The 11,865-nt window shown below is 40.2% G+C and overlaps 1 long non-coding RNA gene across 3 annotated transcripts in view; it reads right to left on the reverse strand.

The window, feature by feature from the left end:
• Positions 1 to 3,656: 3,656 nt before the first annotated feature.
• LOC104850210 overlaps positions 3,657 to 11,865 on the reverse strand; it is a 16,899-nt gene continuing 8,690 nt past the window's right edge. For 2 of the 3 annotated variants that reach the window (XR_776909.1, XR_776910.1), the window contains exons 3-5: positions 6,562 to 6,716; positions 5,232 to 5,420; positions 3,657 to 3,719 (exon numbers count right to left, since the gene is read on the reverse strand). This is a non-coding gene — a long non-coding RNA (uncharacterized LOC104850210). The remainder of the gene's footprint in view (positions 3,720 to 5,231; positions 5,421 to 6,561; positions 6,717 to 11,865) is intronic. The other variant, XR_776911.1, reaches the window with a different exon arrangement.

Consider the following 11,865-nt stretch of genomic DNA (forward strand, 5'->3'; position numbering starts at 1 on the left):
CTGCTAGAAAGAGCCACAAGAGGGAGCCGTTTTGCCCCTGTTTCATACTTTGCCATCATTTGGGTTTTCCTCCTTCCTTCTTTAAGGAAAAATAAAAGAGGAGCCGGGACCAGTGTCCTGATCCATGGGTCTGATTGGTCTGCAGCCTGGGCGTAGGCCAACTTAGCATCTCCTGAGTAAAAAGCAGGCCCTACTAAGGCCAAAGGGCCCCTAAGGGCAGGAGCCCCCCTGTGCACCCCATTGTGGGGCTCCCTGACTTCCAGCTTTGGGGCGTGGGGAGAAGCTCTCTTCACAGCAAGCAGCTCCTCCACCACTTCTCTCTCTAGCCCCAGCACTCCGGCTGTCAGTCCTCGGGCCTTTTAATCTGGTGTAAGAACTGGCATTGAGCCCTCTCACTGCCGCTCGCCTGCTGTACAATGGCTCACCTCCGGGAGCCTGTCCACAGATCTGTGGAACCGTCAGTTTTTCAGGGGTGTCAGGATACTGAGTGAACTAATCTATGTGAAAGTGCTTTGTGATTGGAAAACACCATGAGAATGCCATACATCTTGCCACCATTAGTATTTAGTGGGAGGGCTCTGCCTAATTTCGGGGGCATCATACCCAATGCCTTGCTTTTCCTATGAATTATTGCCCTACTTGATTTTCCCCGTCACTCTTGAAAAATAAACAAAGGTTCTTCTTCCTCTCAAGTTTGAGTGAGGGATATTTGTAAATGTGCCAAAAGCCCCTTTTTGTCACATCTGTCCAATCTGTGCTCCAGGAAAGCTAGATTTTATGACAGGAAGGGTCATACTTAAGGAGGGGAATCCTTAGGTTAGAAAAGTGATCCTAGTATGCTTTGTTAGGAGATATCAAAGGACTTCTGAAAATAAAAGAGAAAAAATATCATTTGATTCTTGGCCAATAAAGAGATATTTGAGGTAGTAGTTAGAGTTTTCACTTCCAGAGCTGCCACAAGCTTGGGAAGAAGGGAATCAGACTATACCTCAGCTTCCTTTCCTGAAAAATGGGATAATAGCACTCATCTCTCTTTACTATTCCACAGGGCTTTCGGGAGGATGATACAAAATAATTACAATAATGTTTAGCACCTACTATGTGAGAGACATCGATTCCAGTGTTTTACACTTAAATCCTCAGAACAACCTATGTAGTAAGTACTATTACCTCTATTTTAGCAATGAGGGATCCAAGCATGGGGGAAGAATAGCTTTCCAAAGTGCCTCCTGATGATCATTGTGATTGAATATAAAAGTGCAAGCTGCACCTGATGAAGGTGTAACCCTTGGTAATCACTTGACAGACTGTCAGTGGAGCTGAGGTCCCCAGGTTCCGCTAGAGTTGGGCCCTTTTCAGCAGCACATAAGTGAAACGACATGGGCGACAACCTCTTACATGGTTTAAATGGATACTTGGAGATTTCTGTGATGAGAGATTTTGACTTGCCCATTGCTAATATCTTTCAGACTGCTGGTGTCTGCCCTTCCTTCTCCAGACCATCCCACTAATTTTCCTGAATTGTCTTTCCCTTCTTCTCCAAAGCACTCCCAACCACAGAGCCCAAGACGGAGGCTCTTAAATCCCATGTTAACCTCTGGTATCTGTGCCACAGCTGCGTGCAGTTGTCAGAGTGACCAGGGCAGCACACTGCCTGTCAGATTGGTTGCTCGCTCTAGTGACCAGCTTCTAGCGAGCTTCTCAGGCCGGACTTGGGAGCTTCCCTTCCAACTCCCTGCGGTGCTGAGCCAACTGCCCACCCAGAGATCCCATTGCTGGAAGACATCCAAAGGTACAGTAAGCACTTCTTTGTGACAGTGAAAATTCTCAGTAATTACCATGAGGACAAAAAGATGTTGAGCACTTATGTATCAGGTATGGGACTAAATGTGCTAAACAGGTGTTAGTCTGCCTGTGCTTTGTGCTGTGATACTGCCATTTTACATCGAAAGCCCAGAGTAGTGTAAGATTCTAGGGGTTGGGAGTGTGGTTTAGTGGTATAGAGTACCTACATTAGCATGTAAAAGGCCCTGGTTTTGCTCTCCAGCCACACACAAACACACACACACCACGGTTTTAGAGCAGCAATCAGCCAGGCACCTGTTTCTGTAAATAAAGTTCTATTGAAACACAGGCTTGGCCAATTGGTTAAGTATTGTTTATGACTGCTTTTGCAATGCAGAGGCACAGCTGAGTAGCTGGAATAGCGATCATGTGTGGTCTCCAAGCCAAAAAGATTGATTGTGTACCTGCTGAATTAGCCAATCCTTGCTTTGGAGGCAGGCTCCAGGCCTGTTCCACCTGCCTTATCATCTGTGTGGCCTTGAGGGTTTTTTTGTTTGTTTTGTTTTTGGTACCAGGGATCGAACTTGGGACCTTATGCTTGCGAGGCAGGTGTCGGCACCTCTCAACTAAATCCCTGGCCCTTCATCCGTGTGACCTTGAAAATCTTGTTTCACTTCAGTGGGTTTTGATTTCCATATCTGTAAATTGGGATGACCCTAGAACCTACATCGTGTAACTGTTGTGAATAAAGAGTTAAAATGTAGCCCCAAACACAACTGTAATGATTTCATCACCCACAAAATGGTGTAAGTGTAAATTCTGCTTCACCCCAAGTGTGCTGAATTAGAAACGCTAGGCCCAGGCCCTGCAATCAGTGCTTTAACAAGCTCCAGGCAATCTGATGCCCACCAAAGTCTGAGAATCGCTGACAACTGCTTAAACCCATAGTCCATAGTAAATGTTAGATAAAGTTTCTCAGTTACAGTTTGTTCCTTGAGATTGGTATTTAATCTCTGTGTGTTTTGTGGGCTTGTCTTTGAAAATACAAGCAAAAATTCCAGAGCTAATTAGTAGGAAGAATAGCATTTGGCTTTTCTTTGACATCACTATTTGATTGTTTGAAAATTTTCTACAGATGGGGTTATTTTCCTGGGATCTAAGACGCAGGTATGGCTCAGAGTACAGGGGTGGACCTCCGAGAATCCTTGAGTAGCCTGAAGTTATAAGCACATCTTTGTGTTTACATTGTGCTTCTTTTTTATCTATAGATGCGCCAATGTTTTATTCACAAAGATTCCCCAGTATTTTAAACACTACTGCTCTAAAGCAGTGATGGCGACCTTTTTAGAGACCTAGCATCCAACCTGCAACCCAAAACCCACCTTATTTATTATGAAGCGCCAACCCTGCAATTAAACCTGAACACTGGGGTTTTCGTTTAGAGAAAAATAACTCATACGTTAACATCTTTTGTCGTAAAAGATAAACAGTGACACATATGCCATAAGTTCGCTGCCACTAAAGCACGGACACCCACAGCTGACGGTGAAGGACGGTTAGAGGCCGTGACACTGGGAATGGGTGCTGGGCCTCACCCACACCATGGAGCTGAGGAGGAGCCAGGCAAAACATGGCCTCCTCTGTGCTTTTCTGCATCTCCCCTTCCCTGCCTCTGCCCCTGCTGTCTCTCTGCCTTCTTCCTGCCAGGAATATTGTTTCTCTTCTTCCAGCTGCTAAAGAAAGTCGGGTAGACACACTCTGCATCCCATCATGGAGAAGGCTGTTTAATTTGAGATGAGTGTTACATTACTCATTGCTCTGAGCACTCTTTGATCCTCTAACATTTGCTTCTTTTATCCTCACGGAGTGCATACATTAGTGCCCTGAATGCTTCCCAGTCTTGTTGTCTTTTAGATGCTGTCAGAGATTATTTACTGGAAAGCAGATGGATATCTTGTTTAATGTCAAAATAATTACTATTTGGTTGGCCTGATAGTTTATTTACGCTTTCAGTATTTTTATATTTACATCAAAAGAACATTGCTAAAATTATATTTTGTTTGTTAAAATAAACAGGGAATGACAACCTTTTTTAAAAACTCAGTTTTTCTATTTGATGAGCTGATTTACCACAAGAGAAGCTAACAGAACCAAGTGGGAGTGGTCAATCGAATTGAAACATAAGGCTGCATTCTTTTTTGTATAAAAGCTAGAAAGAAGCAGTAAACAATGCTTTAAACAACAGAAGCATAACGCAGTACTTAGGAACAAGACATTAGCCTCATCTTCAAATCCCAGCTTTGCTGCTTCCTAGCTGAGTGAACTTTAGTATAGCTTGTCACTCTCTGAGCCTCGGTTTCCTTACCAGCAAGATAGATACAGTGACTGTTGTAAGAGTTCATGTGCACAAGTATCCTGGTTTATACAAATACTATTTAAATTTGGGCTATAATTTAAATAAGTGTGAGTTTTACATTTGTTTGTAATTCTACAAGTTTGAAATGGGGGACAGGGAGCAAGTTCTGTAATTGTATGAGGGACCTAAAGACCTAGAATGAGACTCCACGAGCTGTCATCTTTCAACTCAAGTCTGGTGACCACCTTTGTCTGTTTTCTAAATCCTAAAGCCCTGTCCTCACATTGATCAGGAATATCTACTCCTGTTTCTTAGTTGAGCTTACCTACAGAGGTGTTAAAAAGTAAGGTCTAATGCAAATAATATGTCCACTGTTTGTCTTTTCAGGTATTTACCATAAGACAGTTCACCTTTTCAGATGTCTCTCTGGCCACAGACCTTTATTCACTTCCATTTAGCAACTTTTAATTCAGTTTTGTCCTAGAATAGAAGCTAAGGGGAGAGAAGCTGTCCTGTCAGGTGACAACCACTAAACTGTTTGGAAAGAATCCTAGGGGATGGGAATTCTATAGTTCAGCCTCTGCTGGTTGCTCTTCTGGTTATTTTGACTTATTCTTACTTTATGTTACTTCTCTTTCTTCTTGCAATTCCAGCTTTCTATCTACATAAACATACATTACTGGCTGACAATTCATGAACTCGGTCAGACCAAATTATTTCTAGTTGCTTTTTGGCAACTTTGCTAGCTAGCTGGTAAAATGAATGTGTTGGCTGTGCTCGCTTCGGCAGCTCATATACTAAAATAAATGTATTGGTTTAATCTTAAGGTCTGCTTCCACAAGGTCAAGCTCTGCTCTCAAGTCTACGGTGGCTTGTGGAGATTTGTCTTTCTATACCAAGTGTCTCTTAGAATACTTCTCCCCAGTGTAAGAGAAATGAATACGGAAATGGTTGCATTTGTGTGTTACAGTCCCGAGCATGAGTTTTTTTGAAACGTATGAGGCTTTTGAATTACCCTCTCTGCCATGAGAGCTAGGTAAGGTTATAGAGTCAGGACTGGCAGAGAATGCTGTAAGGCCCATTGTACTACCTGGAGGGAAGGCTGAGCGGGGCTGACTCCTGCCTTTCCCATACCCCCTACAGGGAGTCTCTGGGCCCCACAGAGACACCCTCTGTTGTGCACAGATCAGGTTCCATATACTATTTCTTGGCCCACGTGGTAGATATGATACATCCCTTCTGTGTTGTAAATTCCTCATGTGGATCTGGCACAAAATATCTGGAAATTAAAAGAAAATTTATTGAGTCACTAGAAATTTCAAGTTTATAAGTATTCAAAAGATTGAGATGGGCCAAATGCCAGGCTACACAATTCAAATACTGTTGGAACAACAATTTCATTAGAGTAGAATAAAAGTGTCATGGTTGAATATAGTTCTGAGAATCAAGAGGCCTTTTAGCTTCTTCTGATATAAAAACTTCTAATATTAAAAATATCAACTAACAAAAAATTTTAAGTGTAGAATGGGGCACAGTGGAATACACTTCTGGCCAGAGTGTAAAATAGTCTGAATATTTTGCAGAGCAATTTGGCAAGATCTAGAAAACTCAAATATGTCCATGCCTATGATTTACATACCCCCTGTCTAACAGATATAACTCAGGAAAAATCTAATATAAATGTCCAAGTAGACAAGCAAAAAGATGTTCTTTGCAATTGTTTTTTAACAGCCAAATATTGAGAAACAACCTGAATGTTCCTCAATAGGGTGACAGACAAACTATGATATGTTCATACAATGTAATACTATTCAGCAGTTAGACTGAGCTTCATGGATCAACATGGATAAATACTGGAAACAATGATGAGAGAAAAAACAGGTTCCTGAATGATGTGTGTCCAGTATGGTGTCATTTATATAACAGTTAAGAGTACACAGAAATCTATACATTCCCAGTACAAGGATTAAAATACAAAGGGGGAGGATATGCACTGATTTCACAAGAACCGTGTTTGTGAGGATGTGAATCAAATCCAAAAGGAACGAAAAGAGTTTGCAGCTGCATCCGTAAAAGCTTTGGACAGAAGAGAAATAGGTCTAAAGAAAATATGGTAAATCCACTAAGTTTTTTATATGTGTGTCTTCTTTTATACTTCTTTTGTAGTATTCTTTTATAATGTAGTCAGCAGGGCAACTGGACTTTCACTCAGTTAGTGTCTCTGTTTGGACCCCTTTATGACCATTAGCATCTTTAATTCTCTAATCTTAGAGCACTTTGGATTTCAGGAAAAGTACTTTATTTTCTAACAAATTCTTTCTACCCTCAAGTTCACTCACTCAGACAGCTGAAAGTTATTTCCTAGTTAAACTAACTCGTCTAGGACCGGATAGAATGGCTTCTCTGCCAATAGCTCTTACGCCTCTTAGCTCTTTCCTCTGTTCCCAAGGATGTCATGACACCTCTCCTTCTAGTTTCATTAGCTAATTTATGAAGGCACTGTTTGTTCCTTTATCCACATCATTAATAACTCTGTCATGTGTTTCCATCTGGTCCTCACAGTTTCTGTCCACATCTAGGGAGAGAAAGAGAACCCCTCTCAGCAATGACACCAAGCTTACCAGAAAGGTTCTAGAGAATCATCCATTCTATCACTCACCTGTGTGCTTTCTCCAGGTAAAAATGAAAACTTGAAGAAAATGTTACATAATAAAAGTGAATGTATCGCCCTTGTTTAACTATGCATGTACATCTCCTATGCAGTCAGCCCAAACTCCAAGAAATTTACCTCTAATCTAAAACATTAGGTCAAGATTAGTTAAGTGCTCCTAAGTGAAATAAATGAGTCACACATGTATAAATACCGAATAGTTTCTCTGGTGTGAAAAACTATAATAGTGCATAAGATCCTAATGAGATAACTGACAATGTGAAATAGGAACAAAAGGTATAAAGGGGTAGGGAAAGTGGGAAGGGTAGGGGAAAGGTAATAAGGGAAAAGGAAAAAAAATATGAGAAAATGAAAAATGGAAATAAAGTGTTTGTAAATGGGGAGGGGCAGAGGAGGGGTGAAGGGAAGGCAGGGGCAAGGGGTAAAAAAGAGAACAAAGACCTGTCATGTAAAGTTACAAGATCCCAACGATGAATGTAACTGTACTGTATACCTAAAATGTACCAATAAACTCAACTTAAAAAAAAAAAGAAAAGAAAGATTAGCTAAGTGAAGAAACCAACATTTGGATTTTCTTCAGTTTAAAAAGTAATAAATAAAAATCTTCAAGGACAATAAAAGAAATAGATAAATGGCCACAAGCATGTTAAATAGACAGAAATAAGAAAATGTAGAGCTTGTGGCATTTACAACTCTAAGTCCTCTTTTATTTTCCAGACCCTCCAAATAACATTAATCTGAATGTTGAAAAATGTAGGAAGTCTGTGGTGCAATAGATGGTCAGAAGTCAAACAGCATAGCATCGGTTCATAGCAGGCAAGGTCAAAATTTTTTAATTACGGGAAAGAACCCAATTTCTGTTATGTGCCTCCATAATCTTATAAGCATGCTCATTCATGATAAATTATTATTATTACAGAGCAGATGGATGAATCTCAATCATTATACTATAATGGAAGATTAAACATTTTCTTAACTTCTATTCATCAAATGAAGCCTTTATGCTCACAACAAAGGACAGTGCATCAATGTTATCATTAGGGATTTTTAAAATATAACTTTAGTGGGAAACATAATAAGACATGATTAATGTACTGACAGAAGTAAATACTAAACAACACATATTAGCATAGACTTTTCAGTTCTCCTATTTTGTTGCTTCTCAGCCCCTGATGAATTGTGTCAAAGAGAAATTCCTAGCAGAATCATTTATTTTTTACTGCTGGTCTTCCTTTTCAGCTACATTTTAATCTATACGGTATTATTTACTCCATAAAGCTGTAAGGTTTTCTCTAGGAAGATGGTATCTATTAACCTCCAACAAGGAGAACAGTTTCTCTTTCGGTTGAGTTTTTGTCACCTTTAATGTATTGTAAGATATAAAAGAGGATGAAAACCGATCTCACTATCACCATCTCTCACATCCACACTTCTCCAATATGCAAGACTGCCCCAAACTACTCCAGACACCCAAACATTCCTAGTCTTTAAAACGCCGGAGAAGGCGGTTTCACACTCTCCTCCAAGAATGCATTTCAGCACTTACATTCATTGTGGAAACAGACTTAGAGAACTGACAGCAGAAAAACAAACTGTGCAGTGGAACAAAGAGCACTAACCTTGGAGTTACTTGGTGCACTTGACCTTGGCATCCAAGGTCAAGCCCCTGATCTTCCACTTTGCAGACCAGAGCACATCCTGTTTAGTCTCTTTTTTAATTATTTTACTTTTAACATTTATTGCCTCCTCTGACCAGATAGGCATTAAACTTTTTGCATATAAGCTCAGTTAATTCCCTAGGAAACCTCTCCCAACTCCATAGGGCTAGTCCTTTCTCATTCCCGCTGCTGTTGTCTATGCTAATTTATAAAAAAGTTGGACTACAACAAACTATGAAGGCTTCGAGAAAAAGTGCAATAGTTAACATCTCTCATGAATTATTGCTAGCCTGAAATAGGTAGCGATAGTTAAATATCTGAAAACATAATAAAGAACATCAAATATCAATGAATGTGCCTCAGCATATCATTTATTAGCCGTGGCGTTCCTCAACTGGCCTATATACTACGATTTCCAACATGAAAACAAATTTCCCATCAATGCAACAAAATTTTGGAAGTCACTTTTCAGTCAGTGAAGTAGCCCGCTGAATGGGAGGAAGAAAAACGAAATGTGAAAGATGCTATTACACAACACCAGCTGGGTATGTGAGGTCTCAGCTACTCCACAGCCTGAGGTAGGAGTAGCAAGTCAAAGTCAGACTAGGCAACATAGCCAGAACCCTGTCTGAAAATAAAAATTAAACTGTGTGTGGTGGTACACACCTATAATCTCAGTACCCTGGGAGGTGCAGGCAAGAGGATGACAAGTTCTAGCCCTGCTTGGACAATTTAATGACTTAGTAAGATGCTGTCTCACAGAAAAACAAATTTTTTTTAACTATTTTAAAGAGCTGAGGATGTAGCTCAATGCAAAGGTCCTGGATTTAAAGTACTGCAAAATATAAAAGAAAAATAATTAAAAGTAAAAAGGGTTGGGGTGCGTCTCATTGGTAGAATATTTGCCTACCCTAGTACTGCAAAATATGATATGAGAAGCAACAATAGCAAGACAAGGGAATGGTTCTGTGCTTTCTTCACCTAACAGAAAGGAACTTGCCTCATGCAATAAGAAACATAACTTTTCAAGAGATCATGTAAGAAAGTAGCAGGATGTTGCTGAAATACCTACAGTGCTAGAGTAATTACTGCTATTTCTTAACTCCAGACGTGTATCTATTTTTTTTTGTCATGATCCATAAGTCATGCCAGACCCTAAGGAGCTCTGAGCCCTCCTTTCCTGCATGACCACTAAAAAAAACTGTGACTTCAGAAACTATGAAAAGATGTGCTGCATCCTAATATCAGACAACGTATTCCTCATTTTTTTCTCTCTTTAACATATAGTACATATGTGTGCATGTATATATTGGAGTCGAGATTAAAAAAATTTAAATCCCTGTTCAAATTCCATTCATTTTATACTTGGAAGAAGAGACGAAAGCTTTTGCTCAACAACAGGTGAAATTAATTCTTGCTCACAAATACGATGTTTTATAAAGAACACAGCCAGATTCTGGTGTGACCGGGCAGAACTCAGGCATAGAGGCAGGGCCAGGCAGAGGTGAGGGTCATAGAAGTAGGTTTCTGGGGAACCCAGTAAACGATTTATTGTCAAAGAAACTGGGACGCTGGTAGCTCAGAGAGGCTGGTTACAGAACGCTGTGTACAAATGCCCTCATCCTACGCCCACGTATATATGCACACATTTGTTGTTCTGGAAGCATGTGGACTAATGTGTAAACAAAATAGTAGAAACATGTTTCCCCTTTCTTATGCCTATGTGTATTTTGTAATAGTGGAAGGTTTTGCTAAAGTGTTTATTTGTTTAAAATGGATGGCCACACCCACACATCTCACAATCTTGCTTTGCTGCCCCATCTTCTGACTTCCATCACAGCCTTAGGCATAGGGAAAGGCCAGTGTTCTCTCCTCAGTTTAGGCTGCTAAAGAAGGCCAGGAGGGTGCTCTGTCTCTTCCTTGTCCTCTCTGCTCATAGATGCACAGGGACACACACACATATATATGCACATGCACATGTGCGTGCACGTACAGAGCACTGCCTGTAACAGACACCTGAGACTGAGTCTAAGTTTTTCTATTTTTTAACTTTATGGCCCACACAAACAAATCAGCCTGTCTCCACCTCATTTTCCTCCACTGTCAAATGAGGTTGATAATACTTACCCAAAAACTGTGTTGAATAAATTAAGTGAGAGAATTTATGTGAAAACACAGTAGGCACTCCTAAAAGATAGTGCCACCAAAACCATAATGCTTACATCATTCCATTTATAGCAAAAGTGTTTCTGCTATGTTATTTAAGCACTCATGTGGCATTTATGTGGGGAAATTCATGCCCATGACTGCTGACAGTTTGATCCCCAAGTCTCCAGGCCTAGGAGATCTACAGCCTAAGTGAGTATGATTTCTCAAGAACCAAGCAGTGAACAGGAGGCAACCAGATTTTATGTGGAAAGCTATCCACTTTTTTATTGCCTGGGAATAGGGAATTGTTTTCAGATATTCTGACAAGAATGGAGGTAGGAACACAGATAAGAATAACAATGCTATTATTTCAGTTCACAAATGCAGAGAAAAACACACAGAGGTCTTGCTTTTCCCCCTGTAAATATTACAGTATATTAAACATGCCCCAGGAGATGACTGGAGAGTTTATTTGAATCTGATCCCAAGAATCTTCTGTCTGTTAGCAAAATTGTCCACCAATATCTCCAATAGACTTGCCAGGAATATGGTTAGCATAGAGTGAGAGAAGATGCCAATTTTGTGGCTGGTGGCCAGATGAAAGTCTTGGGAACAGAGACAAGTTTAGAAAATTATTTTTAGTGAAATACTTCAGTGTGTATGACATAAATCACATCTTCAGTCTCTCCTATGAAACTTTCAGCAATGTCTGCATTGCTCCCAAATGCTCTAGTGCAAATGGCTTCTCTGTGATGGATCTAAGAAAGTGTCCTGAGCTAATGTGAATGTGGGTCATTTGATTCTGGGTGAGTTTGATGGCCTACTTAGTCTCGTGGTCAAACCAGCCTTGGCTCATGCTCAGTGCTCACAAACTGACAAACTTTCCTCCTACGATTTTTTTCTTCCTTCAGCCCACCAAGGCCACGTGCTCAGTGGTGCTATCTATGTAAGAATGATACCCAATTCACTGCTGTCCACCCAGCCCAAAGGGCCCCCTTACTTGAAACAGAGACATCATGGCTTTATTCCTGCCCTTTGAATTTGGAATGACTGACCCATTAAACCTCCAGAATGTTCCATTTCTGAGGGGACCTGCAAGAATTTCATTAAATAATACTACTTAATCATTTAGAAACTGATTCATCTCCTTTTTTTATTTTCCAAAGAAAGTATCACTACTCCCAATAGTGCTTTTGAGTTTCAACAAACTTTAACTCTTCTCAAAAAAAAAAAAAAAAAAAAAGATA

Source organism: Fukomys damarensis, unplaced genomic scaffold (assembly GCF_012274545.1).
Source record: "Fukomys damarensis isolate Sample0158 unplaced genomic scaffold, DMR_v1.0_HiC HiC_scaffold_26, whole genome shotgun sequence".
NCBI classification, from domain to species: Eukaryota; Metazoa; Chordata; class Mammalia; order Rodentia; family Bathyergidae; genus Fukomys; species Fukomys damarensis.